Below are 12,385 nucleotides of genomic sequence, written 5' to 3' on the forward strand. Positions count from 1 at the left end.
CTAAAAGTCAATCTGAATTTCTATTAACTTTATGTTTTATTACAAGCAAAACAACATTCTCTGCTACATTTAAAGCAGTGAAAAATGTATCTTTGGCTTTACCCTTAGGTTAGATGCTGTCTCATAATAGTCATGAAGATAAATTCCACTACCTAATCTGATCATCTTCCAATGTGATCAGGCTCTTGTTAGGAAAACATATCTTGAGTTAAATTTCTGCTCATCTTCTAGAGGCAACCGACTTTTTAAAATTCCTAAGAATTTTCCAGCCAGGCATAGTGCCTATAATCCCAGCCCTCTGGGAGGCCAAAGCGGGAGAATTGCCTGAGCCCAGGAGTTTGAGACCAGCGTGGACAACATGGCAGATCCTGTCTCTAAAAATAAATAAAATAAGATAAATTTTAAAAATAAAAATAAAGTAAAATAATTTCCCACCAACCACATTCTGCTGATTTCCAATTCTGATCATGTATTTTTATAATCCAAGTAAGTTGCCCTCATACTAAAAATCAATGTCACCACAGGCTAATGATAAAAAAAAAAAAAAAAAAAAAATTTCAGACAAATTCCAACATGGAGGCATTCTACAATGTACTTGATTGCTATTCCTCAAAACTCTCAAGATCATCAAGAAACAAGGAAAGTCTGAGAAACTGTCACAGCCAAGAAGAGACTAAGGAGACACAGCAACTAAATGTCATGTAATATCCTGGATGGGATCCTGGAACAGAAAAGGGATTTTGGCTAAAAACAAAGGAAATATGAATAACCGACGGACTTCAGTTAATAATAATATAACAAGATCAGTTCATTAATTATAACAAACATGTCATACTAATTAATGTAAGATGTTAATAATACGGCCTGGAGTGGTGGCTCACGCCTGTAATTCCAGCGCTCTGAGAGGCCGAGGCGGGTGGATCATGAGGTCCAGAGATCAAGACCATCCTTGCTAACACGGTGAAACGTCGTTCCTACTAAAAATACAAAAATTAGCTGGGCATGGTGGCACACACCTGTAGTACCAGCCACTCAGGAGGCTGAGGCAGGAGAATCACTTGAACCCAGGAGGCAGAGGTTGCAGTGAGCCGAGATCATACCACTGCACTCCAACCTGGTGACAAAGCGAGACTCCCATCTCAAAAAAAAAAAAAAAAAGTTAATAATAGGGTAACAGTATATCATTGTGGGAGTATATGGGAGCACTGTTTCATCTGCTTTATTTCTTTGTAAATTTGAAACAGTTCTAAAAGATAAAGTCTATTCGGTTTTTTTTAAGTCACTACAATGTGATACTTACTTCACATGTATTAAAATGGCCATAATTTAAAAGACAGATAATTAAGTGCTGGTGAGGATGTGGAGAAACAGGAACTTCCATCCATTGCTGGTAGGAATGTAAAATGGTGCAGCTGCTCCAGAAAACAGTTTGGCAGTTCCTCAAAATGCTAGGTGACATGACCCAGCAATTTCACTTCTAGGTATATGCCCAAGAGAAATGAAAATAAATGTCCCTAATAAACCAGTTCACAAAGGTTCACAGTAACAATATTCATAATAGCTCAAAACAGGAAACAACTCCAATGTCTATGAACTGAAGGATGAATACATAAAATGTGGTATGTCCACAAAATGGTATATTATGCACACCCATGAAAAGAAGTCTCGATATGTGCTACAACATTAATGAACCTTGACAGCATTGTGCTAAGTGAAATAAGCCAGACGCAGAAGGCCACATATTACATGATTCCATTTATTTGAAATTTCAAGAATAGGCAAATCTATAGACAAAAAGTAGATTTGGCATTGCCTGGGATAGGGGCAGTTGGGGAGGAGGTAGTAGAAGATGAGGAAAATGCTAATGAATACAGGGTAATGAAAATACTGTAAAACTGACTATACACTTTAAATGGGCAAATTGTATGGTATTAGGGAAAGTCTGAGAAACTGTCACAGCCAAGAGTAATAAAACTGTTATTTCAAAAACAATGTCATATTTGCCAAGAATACTGATGAAACATCACTTAATCCTATTCAAAGTGAAGATTTTGACAATGTGTGGTTGATATGAAACCTTTAATTTCTCTGAGAAGTCCTGCTGCTTGCTTTAGTAATACCCTTAATGCCTTAGGGCATAACATAGTCAAAAAAACTGTGCATAAAGAAGTTCTAAATGAACCTTGGTATCCTTTCTAGATTAAATGAGCAACATGTACATCACAAGGTCTTCCTTAAGTGTGCCTGAGATGTGAAATAGCATGCAGAATATTCCCACTGATATTTAACGATACATTAACATGCAAAAATGGGTATCACTGTGTAGCCTTTTGTACAATGCTTCAGGATTCAGTCATTTCCTCTGAATTACTAGAAAATTACAATGTTTTGGGCTCTCCCATTATTTATTGTCCTAGTGCTATGAGAAATGCTTATAGTAACCTTGCAGAAATACTTCGATTAAGGCTTAGTCTCCCACAGAACAATATATATCACATAGGGAGAATATAACTTTGTAGAATATTTAGAAAGTTTAATCTTTTATCCTACACATGCCAGATGTACATTAGCAGGAAGTATAAGTTTTAAAACAAAACTACTTTGTTCAAGATGAAAGAGATGGATATTTTCCCATGTTAATCAACTCTTATTTCAATAACTCATTTTACTGTTAACATTAGAGAAACCGTAATGCTACACAGTTGAGGGTTAGTCATAAAATACATTTAGACTTTTATAAAAATTGCATATAAATTTCATAGAGAAATTATTTTATTTGGTAACAGAAGAAAATATGAATTGACTGGAAGAGCACTAGATTTGGAGCTAGAGTGACGTCCCATGACGTCAGGAGTTTAAGATCAGCCTGGTCAACATAGAGAAACCATGTCTCTACTAGAAATACAAAAACTAGCTGGGCGTGGTGGTGCACACCTGTAATCCCAGCTACCGGGGAGGATGAAGCAGAAGAATCACTTGAACTCGGGAAGCGAAAGGTTGCAGTAAGCCAAGATCGTGCCCCTGCACTCCAGGCTGAGCAACAGAGCAAGACTCTGTCTCAAAAAAATAAATAAACCCTGACATTTTTTCAAATGTTGAAATTATAAGACACAGTTATGAGTTTAATTTCTGCCACTTTCAAATCAGGCAACCTCCAGGAGGCAAGTCATTCCCTAAGTCTTAGTCACTTATCAGTGAAAGGAAGCAAAATCAGAAAGCTTTTTTAAACATCAATAAATGCCTTACCTCTTTATCTTGTAGTTGACTAGTTACTTTCACATTCACTATCTTGTTTAATCATCAAACCTACAGCTGAAGAGAAGGCCTTCCTTCTCATGGGGTCAGAAACACAATCACAGACTTTGACTTCTCATTCTTGGTTCTTATGGCCAACTGGTTTCAGGTATCTAAACTTTAAATTGTCCTAAGGCTCATTTTAATTGACCACTAAACATTCAGAGATTTTCAGATTACCTTTTTCCACTGATAATAATCTTGAATTATTTTATTTATTTATTTATTTATTTTGAGACGGAGTCTCCATCTGCCACCAAGGCTAGAGGTGCAGGGGAGTGATCTCGGCTCACTGCAAGCTCCGCCTCCCAGGTTCATGCCATTCTCCTGCCTCAGCCTCCTGAGTAGCTGGGACTACAGGCACCTGCCACTACGCCCAGCTAATTTTTAGTATTTTTTAGTAGAGACGGGTTTCACCATGTTAGCCAGGATGGTCTCGATTTCCTGACCTCGTGATCCGCCCTCCCCAGCCGCCCAAAGTGCTGGGATTACAGGCGTGAGCTACCGCACCCGACCAATAATCTTGAATTTAATTTGGCTGTTTGAGGATAAGAAAGGGATCAAGCAAATTGCTATTATTGTTTTTTCCAAAATTAACTCACTTCCATGACAACTTCTGATAAAAAAACATCATTGGGTTTTTGTGAGCTGTGTTTCACACCTGGCACCTCACTGACCTGATTAACACTTAAAATTGCAATAACTGGGTCATTCTTAGAAACATTTCCTTGCCCAAAAGGATGTCCAAATGATCTTAAACCTGGGGAGAGGGGAAGGAAAAGAGAGACCGCCAGGAAAGAATTCTGAGAGTTCTCCAGGAAAAGAGAGCAGGAGTCTTTGAGAGGTTTTGGTTTATTCACAAAGGTTACAAATACTAACTTGATATCAACCTAGAGATTCTACTTGTCTAAACCTTTCCCCCTCTTTTATTCATTACAAGCAGCCCTTGGTCCAAGGTGTAATTAACAAGACCGATCCTTTCACAGCCATTTGTCAGGGTCTTAAACTCAAATCCAAATTGCATTTTGGCTGTACTGCTAAAATCTCTTATTTCTTAGTTCTCAAAAAAATTGAAGGAGCTTTTGTCTTTTTTTTTTTTTTATAAAAACATCTTATTTCTTGAAACTGGATCTATAAACAATTTAATGTATTGTGTTCCTCAGTAATAGAGTAAATCTGATTCCTGCTAATATTTTGGGTCGACACCCCAAAACCTTTTGCTTTTTATCATGAAGAAGCCCCTCAGACACCTTGTACCTTACTAATGTCTCCATCCAATTTACTATCAAGAAAAAACAGCTTCTCTTCTTTTTTTTTTTTTTTTTGTGGTTAGCTTGGATCTTTTGAAGGAGGCATGTCTGTGTGCAGTGAGTTATTACCCAGATATTCTTGTAAGTGGTTTTTTTTTTTAATTGAGGCAGTGTCTCACTTTGTCACCCAGGCTAAAGTGCAGTGGCACAATCTCAGGTCACTGCAGCCTCAACCTCCTGGGCTCAAAATGATCCTCCCACCTCAGCCTAAGTAACTGGGACTAGAGGCACATGCCACCATGCCCAGATAATTTTTTTGTAGAGATGACGTTTTGCCATGTTGCCCAGGCTGGTGTCGAACTCTTGAGCTCAAGCGATCCATCTGCCTCAGCCTCTCAAAGTGCTGGGATTACAGGTGTGAGCCACCATGCCCAGTCTCATAGTTTTATAGCTGTGAATTGCTCACAAAAGTCAATCATAAAATTTAGTTTATCATAAAGTCTGAAGTCCCTTCACCACTGGACTTTATGACCAAAGCCACGTCTAACTCTGCTAGGAAATATTTTCTGATGAAACAAGTGTTTTAAGTAAGAAAAAAACTCTCCCAATCATCTAACTCCTCACCCTTTCTGTGCCTACAATATTACTATAATAAAAAGCAATATGCCTTTACAGAAGCCATGCTACATACGTCTCACCGAAAACGGCACGTAGGCCCTTTCAGATGAAGTGCTGAAAAGAAATTAGATGATCAAAGTTGAACAACCTCACATCTCATGTGACCTTACATGTCAGCAAAGTTTCCAACAATCAAAATTGTATAACCATTTTATAACCAATAAACCCATATGCAGCACAAATGCCTCTTTCTCTTTCTCCCTGATGTTCATCATCAGTCAGAGTAAAATGTTAATTCGAAACTGGATGAAGTGACAAGCTTTTGAATGTTGAGAGAAATAATGAGGGCCAGATGCGGTGGCCTCAGCCTCAACACTTTGGGAGGCCGAGGCGGGCGAGTCACTTGAGGTCAGGAGTTGGCGACCAGCCTGGCCAACATGGTGAAACTCCGACTCTACTAAAAATACAAAAACTAGCCCGGCGAAGCCAGAAGCTTCTGGCCCTGCCTTTCATATCCAGAGAAAAGGCACTGGGAATACAGAACCACTCAGGGGAAGGTAAAGCAAAACCAGGAAATGGAAAGAGAGCTCAGGCAGCAAGGGAGGGAAGCACGCTCTCAGCTGGGTTCCATTTTGAGACTCCCAGGAGTGAGTAAGTTCTCTATGTAATTAGGTTCATCAAGAGGAGGGAGAGGAGCACATTTTCTCACAGGTCTAAGCTGGGGCCTACAAGTGGGGTCTTTAAATTATTTGTCTTTGACCTGGGGCCTTTTCTGAGGTATCCACACCCACCTCCAATTAGTCCACAGGGACTTCACAACTCCCCAATCTTAAAAATTGGGGGAGAATGTGTTCACACCTGGATTCTTCCTGGGGGTTTACGGCCATAGTCCAAAGGCCTGAGATTAGAGTCATGACCCATAGATATTCCAGGAGCTTCCAGCAGTGGATCCTGACACCCCAGGGAAAAAAATCCTTACACCTGGTCACTCCAAAGTTCTTAGGCTTCTACACAAGGTGAGTTTCCCAGTTTCCCATTGCCAACTCCACAGACACCCCCTGGATGACCACCAACTCACTACCCCACCACAGCTCCCCCCCCCAAAAGAGGGTGGGAGCAGATTGAAGTGGCTTTAATGGTGTACCCAGAGAAAAAGCTGCTGTCTCTTTCTCCAGGACCGCTTCAAGAGAAAAGGAGATAAAGACTAAGTGGAATGAAAAAAACAAAAACAAAAACAAAAAGAACGATTTATCACTGTTGTTTTGGTGTTTTTAAATGTGGCTCAGAGAATGTTGGTGGTTCTACCAGCTGAAACCTGTGGCTATTCTAAGCATCTGTTAGAGTTACCTCAGAAAGAGCTTTGCATTTTTGTTAAGATATTTGATTAAGTTATTTGAGTGCTCAGTGTGTAAAGTCAGATAGACCTGGGGTCAAATCTCAGCTCAGCCACTTGTAAACTGTGTGATCTCAGATAAATGCTTTTATCTATCTCCCTAAGCCTCAATTTTCTCATCTAGAAAATGAAAGTAGGCCAGGTGCAGTGGCTCATGCCTATAATCTCAGGGCTTTGGGAGGCTGAGGTGAGAGGATTGCTTGAGGCTAAAAGTTTGTGATCAGCCTAGACAATATAGCAAGACCTCATTACTACAAAATAAATTTTTTTTAATAAGCCGGGCATGGTGGTGCACACCTGGGAGCCTGAGGCGGGAGGACTGCTTGAGCCCACGAGTTCAAGGTTACAGTGAGTTATGATCATTCCACTCCAGATTGAGTGACAGACTGAAACCTTGTTTTCAAAAAATAAAAATTAAAAATAAATGGGTAATTATTGCACCTCATAGGATGGTTTATAAAAATGAAATGATATATTACTTATAAAGTATTTAGTATAGTGCCTGGTTCATGGAAGATATTCTGTAATACTAGTTATTAATATTACTATTATTTTAAGAAAGATATTTGTCATTTTACAAAGGGCCATGGTAAATGCTACGATTTAATATTTGGACATTTCCGTGTATGAGACATTAACTTCAACATACTACCTGATTTTGCATTTGCCTCATCAATTTTCACTAATGTCATCATAAAAAACATAAATATATATAAAATATATAAAACCAGGCCAACCTTTCCGTTCCCCCCGCTAGCCATTTCTCAAGCTCATTTGTTCTGTCTCTCCTCTCAACTGCTCTCTCTCTCCTTGACATTTTTAATGGACCATCATTGCCTGTGGAAATACGAAGATGGTGGTCAACCACAGGGTGCAAGTCAATGGCAAGGATGTGGCATCCAACAGCTCCCTCATCGCTGAGTGCAGCTCAATGGAAAGGCTGTGTTTTGATTTGCAAAATGGTTATGATTTGCAAAATGCAATGTTTGTTCCAAGTAAACAAATATTCCAAACCACCTCTTGAACTGGAATTTTGGATTCAGCAACACTGCTTTCTGTCTTGTTTCTCCAGGTAGAATCTGATCACAATTGTCTATCAGCCTTACCTCAGCCCCATGTTCTTGGGCCATAAACACCAACCTTGGGTGCCACCCTCCTGGCCTACCCTCTCCAAAGCCACTGCTCACCACCTCCTGGTAGTGTAGAATGTCTTTAAGAAATAGACTCTCAGTCCCAAGGACTTTGGGCCAACCCATTTGTGTCCACCTCTGACAAGCTAAGCTACCATGACCTTTCCAGAATTCAACTCCCCAGTGTGAAGATTCCTAGGACCCCAGCCTCACTCTCTCCTTACTGTGTACACTCAACCTTGGACTGGCCAGCAGCCTTGTGTTTCACCTCTTCCAATGACACACGCATTCTCTCCTTTAGATTTCCCCTTTAGATTGGTTTCTGAGGGCTTTCAATCCACAAAACGTCTTGAACTGGAATGTCCTGCTACCAACTCAAATTAATCTTGGGAGGCTGAGCATGGTGGCCCAGGCCTGTAATCCTAGCACATTGGGAGGTTGAGGCAGGCCAACGGATTCAAGACCAGCCTGGGCAAAACAGTGAGACCCCATCTCTAAACATAAAAAATACAAAATTAGCCAGGCATGGTGGCACGTGCCTGTGGTCACAGCTACTCGGGAGGCTGAGGTGGGAAGGATCACTTGAGCCCGGGGAGGTCAAGGCTGCAGTGAGCAGTGATCATGCCACTGCACTCCAGCCTGGGTGACAGAGTGGGGCCCTGTCTCAAACATAAATAAATAAATAAAAATAATTGTGGGGCCAACCTCAAAAATAGATAAAGAGCTGGGGTCTAGTAATGAGGAAGTTTGAACAGAACTTCTGGTTACCCCGCTAACTAGCTCTAGCTTAGTTAAGAATATCTGAGTCCCTCCTCTATACAATTAGGGGATAGTCTGGATAAAGTGCTACCATATAGCTCTAAGATTCTAAATGCCCACCCTCCCCATGGCAAAATGCACTTATTTATTTATTTATTTGTTTTTTCATTCATGTAATAACTATTGAGTGTCTGATATTGCAAAGCAATGTGCCAGGTATTATGAGGGGTTAAAGATCATCCTTCAGAGAGGTTATCATCTAGAATGGGAAATAAGACAATCACATCACTAACTATAAGAAACAGAGACAATGTCACAATTCAAGGTACCTTTTTTTTTTTTGAGATGGAGTCTTGCACTGTTGCCCAGGCTGGAGTGCAGTGGCGTGATCTTGGCTCACTGCAAGCTCTGCCTCCCGGGTTCATGCCATTCTCCTGCCTCAGCCTCCCGAGTAGCTGTGACTACAGGCGCCCACCACCATGCCCGCCCGGCTAATTTTTTGTATTTTTAGTAGATATGGGATTTTGCCGTGTTAGCCAAGATGGTCTCGGTCTCCTGACCTCGTGATCCACCTGCCTCGGCCTCCCAAGTGCTGGGATTACAGGTATGAGCCACCGCACCCAGCCAATTGGAGGTACTTTTAAGATAAAAAGAATATTATAAACCCATTACTAACACCCCAACCCTGAAATTCATTTTCAACATGTCTTTCCTTCTCTGCACCTAGTCTTAAACCACATGCTTCTTCCTTTACATTTCTTAATTCTGTGCCCTCCTTTCTCCACTTTGAGTCACAGGCTTAATCCAGGGCCTGGACCAACCGCCCCCTGTTATGTTTTTACACCTGTCTCCCGTACTCACCCTAACTAATCTGTGATCTGTTAACAAAATATGAGGAATCAGAAATGAACTTGGCTGCTGTCTTGATACAGCTCTAAGACGGCCTTCCCCATATTATAGAACACACATGAAATCCCTTTACAAAACTATCCATACTGCACTTCCTTCCCCGACTCCCTCCCACAAACAGGAGCTAAGAATATACTTTGTGCTTAGTGCTGGGTGGGATGTTTAAGTCGTAGGCTTTAACCTCCAAGAGCGTACACAACCTGTCAACTTCCTGGTCGGGAAGTTGGGAGGTGCTAAAATACTCAGGATACTATATACAATGGGGATACTAACAGCACAAACAACAGTAGTAAGTGCTATAGAGTTCAGAAGAGAGAGAGCTACTTCATGCTAAGGCAATCAAGGAAGGCTTCCAAAAAGAGGTCACACCTGAGCTACACCTTGCAGCATGGGCAGGACTTCAATACGGAAAGAGGGAGGCAAACAGGCATTTTGGGCCAAGGGCCCAAGTGACTGAGGGAAGGAAGGAGGGTGGTTTCAGGACCAGCAAATTGTTAGGTGGGGCTTCAGTGAAAGGGCACTTTTTGAAAAGAGTTTGCAAGGCACCAGCAAGCTTAGTAAGAGAAACAACTAATTTTCTTTCTACTTAAGTCAGACTTCATGGTATGAGAAGATAGAAGAGAAAAAGGAAGTTTAATAATCGAGGCAAAGAAGAGTATCAGCAGGGAGTGGTAAAAAGACCCCAGAAAATGAGAAAACCTGGATCCCAGGCCTAGCTTTGCTAATGAGGGGCTTGGGTGGCCACAGCAAGTCATCTAACCTCGCTGGTCTCAGTTTTCTCATTTGTAAACTGAAGCAGCTGAACTGGCTGACCTCAAAGGTCTCTACAGCCCAAACTAGATCAACTGTATATTATTTCTGCCATTAAAACATTTATCATGGGAGGAATGAAGGGGGGCAGGATACCTGTATTCCCTTTCCATATAGGTTTCTCTTCCTGAACTTAAAATTTCCTCTTCCTAAACTTACTACCTCTCTCTCTCTCTCTCTATATATATATATATGCTTCCACATTACAAATTTAACAGTTTACTATAGAATTTCATTACATAATTCAATTTAAAGGAGAGCTGATTACAAAGGTGGGGGGGGGTGTAAAAGAACTTGCTTCAAGTTCTGTGTGTGTCCCCTGGCCTGAAATTTTGCTTCTGGCTCACAGGTTCTTCAAGAAATTTATGCAGCACAGCTTAAGCCTCATACCAGTATATCCAACACCGTAGCTGGAGGGAAAAATATCACGGTATAAGCCATAAAATGTGACACAATAAGGGGAAAAGGTGAGAACTCTGTTACTCATCTGAACGACGGCTTCCTTTTAATAATGCCAAATGAAGCCCGAAATACAGTAATAATTGAAAAGTTAGGGGGAAATCTTAAATTTTGTAAATTCTCCACTTGAAAACGCAGCTGAAACACGGAAAGTTTTTTGGCAGTGAAATTCGCTGAAAACTGACATTTTTATGCCGCATCCAGAGGTGCCTATGCTCCAGGAAAGGTACCAAAAACAGAAAGCACGGATGGGATTTCACTACAGCCCTATTGATCCTATGCACCGAAAGGCCAAAGGCAAATAAAACAGTCTCAGAATTAAAACAAAACAGACTGGATCAGAAAGCCTCACCGGCAGCCACCCAAAGTTGAAAACAGAAAACTTAATGAAATACCTTACTTCAATGCAGGGAATCACAATTCAGTTAACAGGCTTATTGTTTAGGCAGTATAAATACGCGATTTAACACCTGCGGGCATTGCCTGCCCGGACCGGGCAGAAGCGCGCCCGGAGGATGGCGGGCGCCGCACTGCACAGCCGGGAGACGAGAGGCGAGCGAGGGGACCCGGAGAGACTGCCCCCGAGCCGCCGCGCGCCCCCAAAGGAGTAACGCTTCGCTTTCCATCTGTCTCTCCGGCCTTCCTTTTGGGCCCTAGCCCCACCCCAGCGTACCTGCCGCCGCCGCCGTCCTGCCCTCTAGAGCACAGCTCCCACTGGAGATCCAAGTACCTGCAAGTCTACTCTGCGGCTACCTCTCCGCGCCCGCGCAGCCGCTGCGCTCGCGCCACTGCGCATGCTCGGCCGGCACCCGGGCCCGCAAACTCTGAATCCACTTGCCACGTTTCGCCTGCGGCTCCTAGGGGGAAGGAAAGGGAAGCCCAGAGCCTGGGTTCAGGCTAAGGGTAAAAGACGAGTTGCAGGCGCTGGGAGCGTGGATGGGGAGAGGTGGATTGGCGCTGCGGCAACGTTATCTCTACCCGCTACAGTTACCCAAGTCTAAAGATGACCACCTACACCCTGGGAATGAGTTTAGCACAGCGGTTCGCAAACTTGAGCGTGGATCAGAATCACCTGGAGAGCTTTTTAAACTCACAGATCCCAAACCCAGAGTTTCCGATTCAGTTAGGTCTGGAGCGTAGCGCGACAGTTCCCATTTCTAACATGTCCTCAGCGAAAACTGGTGCTACTAGTCTGGGTACCACACTTTGGGACCTGCAGGTCAAAAGGGAGGGTATACGTTACTAAAGGAAGACTTGCTTCTCTTCCCCTACTCACTCACTCTCTCTCTTTTTTTTCCGTTTGTTTCACGTATTGTTTGCTTGTCATTTAACAGCCACACCTGATTAAAATAAATATATAACGAAAGCCCACACAAACAAAGGTGGGATATTTTCTCTCGCATGTGAGTCAAGTAAGTAGAATGCTGCCTCAAGAGTTCTCACATACTTTGCCTGAAGCATAATCCGTAGTTGTGGTCTGTCCAACTCAGTCCAGAGAACAGAACAAGGTTTTCCTGCCCCTTTAACTCAAAGTCCCACGTGCCCCTTCTGCGCCTAGCACAATATTCAATACGGAATAGGCACCCAACCAACCCTGAGATGGTAACAATAGAAAAAAAAAAAAAAAGAGGGAAATTGAAATTATTTTAAGAACCCGGCCGGGCGCGGTGGCTCAAGCCTGTAATCCCAGCACTTTGGGAGGCCGAGACGGGCGGATCACGAGGTCAGGAGATCGAGACCATCCTGGCTAACACGGTGAAACC

General features: G+C 42.3%; 1 protein-coding gene across 3 annotated transcripts in view; it reads right to left on the reverse strand.

Annotated features, from left to right (window-relative positions):
- PLS1 (plastin 1) overlaps positions 1 to 12,385 on the reverse strand; it is a 133,379-nt gene that overhangs the window by 103,904 nt on the left and 17,090 nt on the right. Inside the window, exon 1 of one of the 3 annotated variants that reach the window (XM_033212416.1) lies at positions 11,296 to 11,418. The exons of 1 other annotated variant lie outside the window; for it this stretch is intronic. The gene's annotated coding sequence lies outside the window, so the exon portion shown is untranslated. Of the gene's footprint in view, positions 1 to 11,295; positions 11,419 to 12,385 lie in introns of those variants that run through there. One more of the 3 variants, XM_033212414.1, reaches the window with a different exon arrangement.

This window comes from Trachypithecus francoisi, unplaced genomic scaffold (assembly GCF_009764315.1).
Source record: "Trachypithecus francoisi isolate TF-2019V2 unplaced genomic scaffold, Tfra_2.0 Lachesis_group0, whole genome shotgun sequence".
Lineage (NCBI taxonomy): Eukaryota > Metazoa > Chordata > Mammalia > Primates > Cercopithecidae > Trachypithecus > Trachypithecus francoisi.